This window comes from Lynx canadensis, chromosome A1 (assembly GCF_007474595.2).
Source record: "Lynx canadensis isolate LIC74 chromosome A1, mLynCan4.pri.v2, whole genome shotgun sequence".
In the NCBI taxonomy this organism is placed as follows: Eukaryota; Metazoa; Chordata; class Mammalia; order Carnivora; family Felidae; genus Lynx; species Lynx canadensis.
The window spans coordinates 90,284,247-90,294,078 of record NC_044303.2 but is presented as its reverse complement, the minus strand read 5'-3'; the positions used below and the strand labels follow the sequence as shown (position 1 = coordinate 90,294,078).

At 46.1% G+C, this 9,832-nt stretch overlaps 1 non-coding gene across 1 annotated transcript; it reads left to right on the top strand.

Moving 5' to 3' along the window:
* Positions 1-3,338: 3,338 nt before the first annotated feature.
* LOC115526327 lies at positions 3,339-3,444 on the top strand. Its single transcript, XR_003972588.1, has one exon. It is a non-coding gene; the product is annotated as a U6 spliceosomal RNA (small nuclear RNA).
* Positions 3,445-9,832: the final 6,388 nt, after the last annotated feature.

The following is a 9,832-nucleotide window of genomic DNA, read 5'->3' as shown; positions in this document are numbered from 1 at the left end:
CCCTGTCTGTAACTTTATTTATTTAAAAATTTTTAAAAAATATTTATTTATTTTTGAGAGAAAGAGAGACAGAGCCTAGCAGGGGAGGGGCAGAGACAGTGAGGGAGACACAGAATCCAAAGCAGCCTCCAGGCTCTGACCTGTCAGCACAGAGTCTGACAGGGGCTCGAACCCACCAACTGTGAGATCATGACCTGAACTGAAGTTTAACGCTTAACCAACAGAGTCACCCAGGCACCCTTATTTTATTTTATTTTATTTTATTTTATTTTATTTTATTTTATTTTATTTTATTTTTTATACATTTTTATTTACTTATTTTGAGAGAGAAAGAGAGAGAGCATGAGTGGGGTAAGGGTAAGGGGACAGGGCGACAGAGAATCCCATGCAGGCTTCATTCTGTCAGTGCAGAGCCCAATGTGGGGCTTGATGTCACAACTACGAGATCATGACCTGAACTGAGATCAAGAGTCTGACACTTAACTGGCTGAGCCACCCACACGCCCCCCTGTCTATGATTTTAAAACAACTTCAACCCAAAACACTTCGCCTGAATCGAGTTTTGAGGAAAGAGTCCAACAAATCCAGATTATGGGAGAAAACTGATGTGGAGCCTTCATGACACCAGGAAAGACAGACAAACAATATGGAGGGACTGTGGTAGATTAAAAGACTTTAATAAACATGACAAACAAGTGCAACGCTTGATCATTGATTGGATCCCAGATGTAAAAATAAGGCCCAAAAGGACATTACTGGGGCCACTGGGAAAAGTTGAATATGGACTGTATATGAGAAATGTTTTTGTGTTAATGTTTCCTGGGTGTGATACCCGACCTCAGGTTTTGTAGAACGCCCTTGTTCTAAGGAGATACTGATACACTTACACTTAAATGGTTCAGCTAAAGTTATGAGGGCTGAGATAAAACACACACTGCCAGATGTTAATGAGGAATGGATTGAAGTGGGGTGTACACCATTCCATACGAAGTTTTCTGAGTAAAAAGCTTGGGGACATCTCCAAGTCCCTGTAGATAATGGCAGCCACCTAAAGGCAAACTTCTCCATACAGATCGACCAAGAGCGCAAATAAAACTACCCACACTGGGGCCTAGAGCATGACCAGGAGACAGGCTGCTGCCCACCTGTAGTTGGTGTGAGCGAGGCGAGAGACCCCACCTGCAGAGCCCGCTCCAGAGAACCGCTGGCATGGCAGGTCGGGCAGAGACCACGTGGGAAAGAGGAGCAGGGAACTGGGGCCAAGAATTTAGACAAAATGACACCAGAAGGAAAAAGTCCCACTAGAGTGGGGCAGTTCTGAGAGCAGATGTGAGACCAGGTGAGAGGCAGCACTGGATTCTGGGGGGATTCAAAAGGGACAGAGAGCATGCAGGACCAGGGTTGGCTGTCTTGGAAAGATCCTGCTTCTAGAGGATGTGGCTCAGAGGTGGAGGCCTTTAGAGGATTGGGGGTAAATGGATAGGGTAAAAAAAAAAAGTAGTATGGGGAAATCAAAGGCCTATAGAAGCAAAAGTGAATGGTAAATTTGGCAGACACCAAACCATCCCACACCGGGTAAGACTCCAAGTAAAGGAGTCCTTAAACCAACAGAAGAGGGCACTCCTGAATTAAGAAATCTGATGTTACCCAAATCCCCAAGACTAGCCTATGATTGGTCTATTATTCCCACTACCTGCAAACATAAAGACATTTCTTTTTCTTTTTTAAGTTTATTTATTTATTTTGGGGTGGGGGGAGAGGCAGAGAGGGAGAGTGAGAATCTTAAGCAGGTTCCATGCTGTCAGCCTGGAGCCTGACACAGGGCTCAATTCCTCAAACCATGGGATTGTGACCTAAGCCAAAATCATTCATCAGACACTTAACCAACTAAGCCACCCAGGCTCTCCAAGACACTTCTAAGTTAACAGAGGGTAACAAACAGTATCTATACAAAAGCAATATAAGGGGCTGACAATCATTTTCCCCACAAACTAATTTACATGGGAATAATGTAACACAGAATCCTGACTTGAATAGCCTTATGAAAGTGTCTGAGACGTGACAAAATACCTTACATATAAACTTGAAAACTCAAAACGGAAATGGAAACACACAAAAAAGGTACACACAAAACTAGAATTCCCAAACTCAGGAGAGAAAATGAAAAACACAACATCATCTCAGAAATGAACACTAAACTAGACGCTCTTTTAGGGAGAATAGATTTGACTGAAATTTTAATAAAGTTCATTGAGGAAATGAATGAAAACAACCATAAAACCAAAATGAAATAAAAACAGTAGCAAAGAGGATTATATAGAAAGTGATAGATACAGAAGATGGGCAAAAAAGATCTAGTGTATAGACATAGCATTGGAAGAAAAACAACATAATTAGCAGCATAATGATTTTCCAAGAAATCTTTCTGGAAATAAAAGCAGACTTGAATCTGCATAGTCAACTTCCCCCCACCCCTTGCCCAGTGCAGTTGAGAAAATCGATACTGAATGGGCAACTCCAAGATATTTCTTAGTAAAATGATCAGACTTTAAAGGTAAAGAAAAAAACAATCTTCTGGAGCTCCAGGAAAAATGATCAAGTGACTCATAAAAGGAAGAAAAGTGTGTTTACATCAGACTTCTTGACAACTGCATGTAAGCAATACAACCCAGAGCAACGTTATAATGAATTCAAAGAAAGCAAGTGTGAGCTAGGATTTTATAACCAGCCAAACTATCCTTCAGGTATCAAGAGGACAGAAAACAATGTCAACATGAAATGAATCAGGGAACGTCATACTCATGAGTCCTTCTTGAAGAACCTGTCAGAAGCTACACTTTATCAAACGAAGGAATGACTAGGAAAACTAGTAAAAATAACTATCAGCAAACCAAATCTAACACCATTGTGTTGGATGGACTAAAGCACCTGCCATCCCTATCTCCTGGAGTTCACGCCCTGGAGTGTGGATGGAACCATTGACTTTCCTCTAACCAACAGAATATGGCAATAAGCTCTCGTCCTGCAACTAAAAAAAGGTGAGTGTTGCTGGCAACCACATAGGTAGAAGAGCAGATCCATTCCTACCTCAGCCTCTAGATGAGGATTAGTCCTGGCCGACACCAGTAAGAACCCAGCAAAGCCACGCCTGGACCTCACATCCAGATGGCTAACACAATCATATTGAAACATAATATATCATGCCCAAGTGGCTTCCATTTCAGGAAGGCAAGGATGGCTTAATATTCATATTTAATAAATTTTGTGTCTTATTGTTTGCCTTATCCTCTCATCCTGGACCTGGTATCAGGAAATCCACTAGTATGATTAATCTTATCGTGCTTGCCTTGGCAGCACATATACTAAAGTTGGAACAATATAGAGAAGATTAGCATGGCCCCTGCACAAGAAGAGAGGTAAGTTTATGAAGCCTTCTGTATTTAAAAAAAGGTGGGGGGCACCTGGGTGGCTCAGTCGGTTAAGCATCCGACTTCGGCTCAGGTCATGATTTTGCGATTCATGGGTTCGTTTGAGCTCTGTGTCGGGCTCTGTGCTGATAGCTCAGAGTCTGGAGCCAGCTTCAGATTCTGTGTCTCCCTCTCTCTCTGCCCCTCCCCTGCTTGCATGCATTCTCTTTCTCTCTCAAAAATAAATAAAACATTAAAAAAATAAAAAAATAAAAATAAAAGATTCATCTTATTAACAGTGCTAGGAGAAATATCATATAATTATCTCCATATAGGTCTTCAATGAAAATCAATATTCATTCTTGATTTTAAGAAACCACCCAATATAATAGGAATTAATGTGTACCCCCATATATACATACATACATCCCCCTATCTCTGTTCTAAAGTCAGTACCTCTCTCTCTCTTTCTCTTTTTTTTTTTTTGACATGCAAGGCAGAATGTTATTCACTTTTGTGTTGAACAGTGTAAAAACCACAAAATCTGGATTGACTTTAGGTAACAATAATTTAAAAGATAGAAAGCCCCTATTACAGAAATTTTTAAATTACCTATTTGACAATTTATACAATAAATGAAGAAAACTAACACTAGAACAGGCTGGGGATCAATCAACACAATACAACATGTTAACACATGTGGCCAAAGGATGTATGTGTATCATCCATCACCTTCCATGTAACATCCTGGCTGGTGTTTGTTTTATTTTGCGGGGGGGGGGGCTAAAGTCAGCATCTCCTGTAACAGGAGAAGTACTAGAGACTTTTTTTACTAACCTCAGGAACAAGGGAAAGAGGCCCATTATACCTAATATTTAATATTAAATGGGAAGGGTGTCAGGTGGCTCAGTCGGTTGAATGTCCAACTTCTGATTTCGACTCAGGTCATGATCTCTCAGTTCTGGAGCTCGAGCCCCACATGGGGCTCTGTGCTGACAGTGTGGAGCCTGCTTGGAAGTTTCTCTCTCCTTCTGTCTCTGCCCCTCCCCTACTTGTGCTCTCTCCCTCCCTCTCTCTCAATTAATAAATAAAAACTTAACATGTTTTTAAAAAGTTTTTTTAAATGTTTACTTATTTTTGAGAGAGAGACAGAGCGTGAGTGGGGGAGGGGCAGAGAGAGAGGGAGACACGGGATCTGAAGCAGGCTCCAGGCTCCAAGCTGTCAGCACAGAGCCTGACTCGGGATCGAACTCATGAGCCACGAGATCATGACCTGAGCTGAAGTCAGAGGCTTAACCGACTGAGCCACTCAGGTGCCCCCAAAAATAAAAACTTAAAAAAAATAAAAAAATATTGAGTGGGAGGTATTTAGCCAATTTAATTAGATAAGAGAAAGCAAGTAGATGCATAAAAATCAGTAAAGAAGTCAAACTATTTCAAGTTTCAGATGATAGAATCCCTAAACTCTCTAAAAGGATTAATGCTTAAACTAATAACAAAATAAATTCAGTGAGGTAGGTGCACACAAAACAGCACACATACACACACATACACACACTGACCCATTCTAGACAGGATGGAAGAAAAAAATTATAATAACAAACAAAGCCACATCCTCATGAATAAACTTAATAAAAACATGTGAGGAAAACTTCAAAATGCTCCTGAAAGTGGTCTTGAACAAATAAGACTAAATAGTATTTTTTATTAAAAAAATTTTTTTTAATGTTTATTCATTTTTGAGAGACAGAGCACAAGTTGGGGAGGGGTAGAGAGAGAGGGAGACACAGAATCAGAAGCAGGCTCCAGGTTCTGAGCTGTCAGCACAGAGCCTGACGCGGGGCATGAACTCATGAACTGTGAGATCATGACCTGAGCCCAAGTCAGACGCTCAACCGACTGAGTCACCCAGGCGCCCCAAGACTAAGTAGTCTTGAACACACAGAAAGATGTTCCTTGGTTTTGGATAAGATGGCTCAACTTGATAACGGTGTCAATTACCCTGAAGTTTGTCTGTAAATGTGATATCCCAACAAAAGATAGTGGCCACACGCAGGAATAGCTAGGATGCCCTGACACGGAAGCAGACAGAGGAGGTCTAACTCTACCAGATATTCAAACACAGTAATGGGAGTTGAGTTCAATCTCTCCCTCCTATTGCAACAATTGTGGATGAAGCCCTTCCTTGCCGTTTGCACACACACGCGCAACATAATGACGCCTTTACAATGCCCACCATGGGGGACCAGCACATGAAGAGACAGAGCTAGTGAGACAGACTGGAAAGCCCAGAATTAGGTCCAATGCATTTGGGTGTTTATTATATGACACGGGTGCATTTCAGATCACTGGGGAAAAGACAGCCTCTTCAATACATAGTGCTGGGATAGAGAGACAGACATTTGGAAGAAGATTCAATTGGATCCATGAACCAAACAAGCATTAGAAAACACACGTAGGGGCGCCTGGATGGCTCAGTCAGTTAAGGATCCAACTCTTGATTTAAGCTCAGGTCATGATCTCAGGGTTCACGAGTTCAAGCCCCGCATGGGGCTTTGTGTTGACAGCTCAGAGCCTACGTGGGATTCTCTCTCTCCCTCTCTCTCTCTGCCCCTCCCCTGCTCACTCTCTCTCTCTCTCAAAATAAAAAAACTTAAAAAAAAACCCAACATGGGTAGATTCCATACAATCAGATATAAGAACAGTCTTTCTAACTAGGATTCAAAATCTAGATGCAATGAAAGAATAATTAAATCAACTATGTGAAAATAGAAAGCTTTTACTGGCAAAACCTGCCATAAACAAAATTTTTAAAAAACTGGGAGCAACACTTGCAAAAAAAAAAATAATAATAGATAAAGCACTAATCTATGTATTTAAACAAACTTCAATCCAAGGGGGAAAAAGGACCAAAAATCCAATAGGAAGCGGGCAAAATAGACAGGCAATTGACAGAAAAAGATAGTTAAGTGACTTGAAATCGTATACAAAGATGTCCAGTTGCATTCATAATAGAAAGGTAAATTAAAACTGAAATACTATTTCCTGGCTCTGAGAGAGGTTGCAGGGGAAACAGACACAATCATTCACTGCTGGGGAAAGGGGAATTTGGGAGTAGCTAACAAAACAAATACATATTTATTCCTAGGAATTAAAGATACACCTTCACAAATGGAAACAACATGTATGTGAGGCTATCCTTAACCTACTGATTGTAATAACAAAGGCCTGGAACAAACCAAATGTCCCTCTGCAGGGCACAAGCTGAGTAAGTATGATACAGCCACTCCGTAGAGTAGGTCCTTGTACAAAACCAAGAGGAAAGTCTCTATTAACTGGTAAGGAGACATTTTTAATTGCAAAAAGCAAGGTGCAAAAGAGATGGATATGTTAATTTTGTGATAATGCATAAATGGACGAATAAGCCAGAAATGGTTTTAAGTGGTTACACCCAGTGTAGGAACAAGGAGGAAGAATCAGGGACCGGATTCAGACTTCTTGGTATAGCTTTTTTTTTTTTTTGAGATTTTGGCATTGAACCATGTAAATGTTTTACGTACTCAAAAAATAAAATTATATCATAAACACTAAAAAGGAAAAAAAACCCCAAATCTCATGCAAACAGAAATAGCTGAAGCTATTGGTATAAACAAACTGATAACAAGCTCACATAGGGCCGACTACACACCCAAAGACATCCTGAACTTGACCTGGTAGGTTTTGGTAAGCAGTGGTTTGGATGTAGTGACTCTAAAACTCTTTGGGATATATTCTAAGACTAAGCAAATGATTACCTATGTTGATGTTTGGGGAGAACCAGGTTCTTACTGTGGGATGAAGATGAAAATACAAATTTTTAGTTAAAAAACAAAAACCTGATTTCTTTTTTTTTTCAACGTTTTTTGTTTGTTTTTTTTTTTTATTTTTTTTTTTTTTATTTTTGGGACAGAGAGAGACAGAGCATGAACGGGGGAGGGGCAGAGAGAGAGGGAGACACAGAATCGGAAACAGGCTCCAGGCTCTGAGCCATCAGCCCAGAGCCTGACGCGGGGCTCGAACTCACGGACCGCGAGATTGTGACCTGGCTGAAGTCGGACGCTTAACCGACTGCGCCACCCAGGCGCCCCCAAAAACCTGATTTCTTGTCTCGGTGCACTGAGAAGGCCTAGAGACAATGACGCCAAGCACTCTGAGCACATTGAAAGTCCAGATACTAGTTTCTGAAGCCCACCCCCCACTCAGAGGCACGGAGCCTTCTTGGAGAAGTGGCTGACTCTAAGTCTGGGTCAAAATATAAGTGAGAGCTGGAACAATGCGCCAAGACCTCTGGGGACATGTCAAAAGGACGCAGAGAGACCAGCCTGAACACCCAGCCCAAGTATCCAGCAGCACCCTGTCTTATCTTTGCGAACTCCCGGCAGGTGCCCTGCTTCCACGGGGAGGTCTGAGAGCAGCGGGGGCCCGCTGGGGACATGCCAGGAGTGGGGCAGTTGCTTGAGCCCAAACCAGGCTCCTCTGGCCACTACCGCTGGCAACCCCACCACTTGCAGAAAGCCCCTCTATACTCATGCCCTCCTTGCCCTGTGAGGAGGGAGGAAGCCTCCACGTGGCTGCAGCCCCACTGGAGTGAGGGTGACTCCATATTGGGTTGGTTCGCTCCTCCTCGAAAATCCTTGGTGGACTCCAGCAGCCTCCTCCTTGCTTGCTCCCTATCCTGCCCCAAGTCCTCTCTACCCACTTGGGGTGGGGGGGCATCCTTGCAGTACACAAACTGTAATCTCTCCCCTCTCCCCTTCCCCCCTCCCACCGGGACTGTGCATTGCACCCAGAGAAAAACCCAAACTTCACAGCTCTGTTCCAGCTCCTTCCACCCACCACCTGTGTGTGCCTCAGGGGCCTCACATCTGCTGTTCCCTCAGAACTTTTCAGTGGGCTCCCACCTTGTAACTGCATCACAGCTAGTGGTCACTGCTCAGGGACCCTTCCTGATCCTCCCCTTACCAGGCTAAGTCTCAGCCCCCACCCCAGTCTCTCTCTCTGCAATAACTCTGTTTTGTTTTCTTCCTAGCAGGTATCCTCGGCCATCACCTCAGTCTTCAATTACTTGTTCAGCTTCCCTAAGCACTTACTGGGGCTGGGAGCAGACAGCACACAATAGGGGCTCAGTGAATGCCCTGGGTGAGGGAGTGGACAACCTCACCCCGGTCACCGGGCATAACGGCTGGAGTTTGGCTTCCGTGGTTGGAAAGCCAGCTTTGTCAATTCCTAGTCCTGTGACCTTGAATAAGTCCTGTCACCTCCCTAAACCTTAGTTATTTGCATGGTAAGATGAGGACATAGCTGTTGCCCGCAGGTAAGCCTCCCCAGGGTGCTTCTTGGGCTACTGAAGCCCAGCAGGTCATTTGCCTCAGGGGCCCAGGAGGCAGGAGGGAAGAGGCTGGGGTGAGCCCCTCCACCACGACCCCAAGCTGCCAAGTCTGCTCTCTCCACACTGCCCCCTATACAGAGCAGAGCATGGGACAGGGTTGGGAGCACACCTCACCACCTCCCCTCCAGGCCTGCCTTTCCCTACCTGAACACAGAGAGGAGTGGACTAGGGGTCCCCTGACCCTGTCCGCTGCCACCGTGTGAGGCACCACTCAGAATCCCAAGCTGACTCCACTGTCCCTGCAGGCTCTCTGATAGTAGCATTGATCCTTTCCTCAATCCGATCCCAGCTTCAGAGACAACACCCTCTTTCTCTCATTCACAAGCAACCGGCAGGTCAGCTGTTCCCATTTCATAGACCGGGAAACTGAGGTCCGGCGCGGGGTGGAGGCCTTGGGTCCAGGCTGGCTTTTTCTGCCACTCCGGTGGCGGCAGGAGGTGGCTGCTCACCCCGAGTGAGTGGCGGGGGGCGTGCAGCAGAGCCAGTCTCTCGCCCCGGCGGGCGGCCGGGGGGTGTGCCCTCCGCTGGTGGCCTCCCCGCCGCCGCCCTGGCGCACGCACCCTGCAGCCCCCTCCCGCCGTCCCCCCCCCCTCCGCCGCTCCGGCCGCACACTCCCGCGCGCCGCGTCTCCGGGGCCCGCCAACCGGCCGGCCACGCGCACTGTCACCCGCGCGCGCACCTGTGCTCCGGGTCAGGCCCGCGCGTCCCCGCGCCGCGGCCCGGACGCCCGCGGTCCCCGCCCGTTCGCCGCCCCGCACCTCCCGCCTCGGCACCCGCGCCCCGCCGCCGCCCGCAGCCCCTCCCCAGCGCCCGCAGCCCCGCGCCCTTGCCCGCAGCGCTCGTGTTCCGCCCGGCCGCGCCCCCACTCACCGGCTCCCGGCGCGCTAGGACCCCGGGCCCGGCCCATGGGCAGCGCCCGTCGCTCTCGCTGCGAGCCGCGGCGCCTCGGACCCGGGGCGCTGCCCGTCGCCCGCTGTCAGCGCGGCTCCCAAGCGCA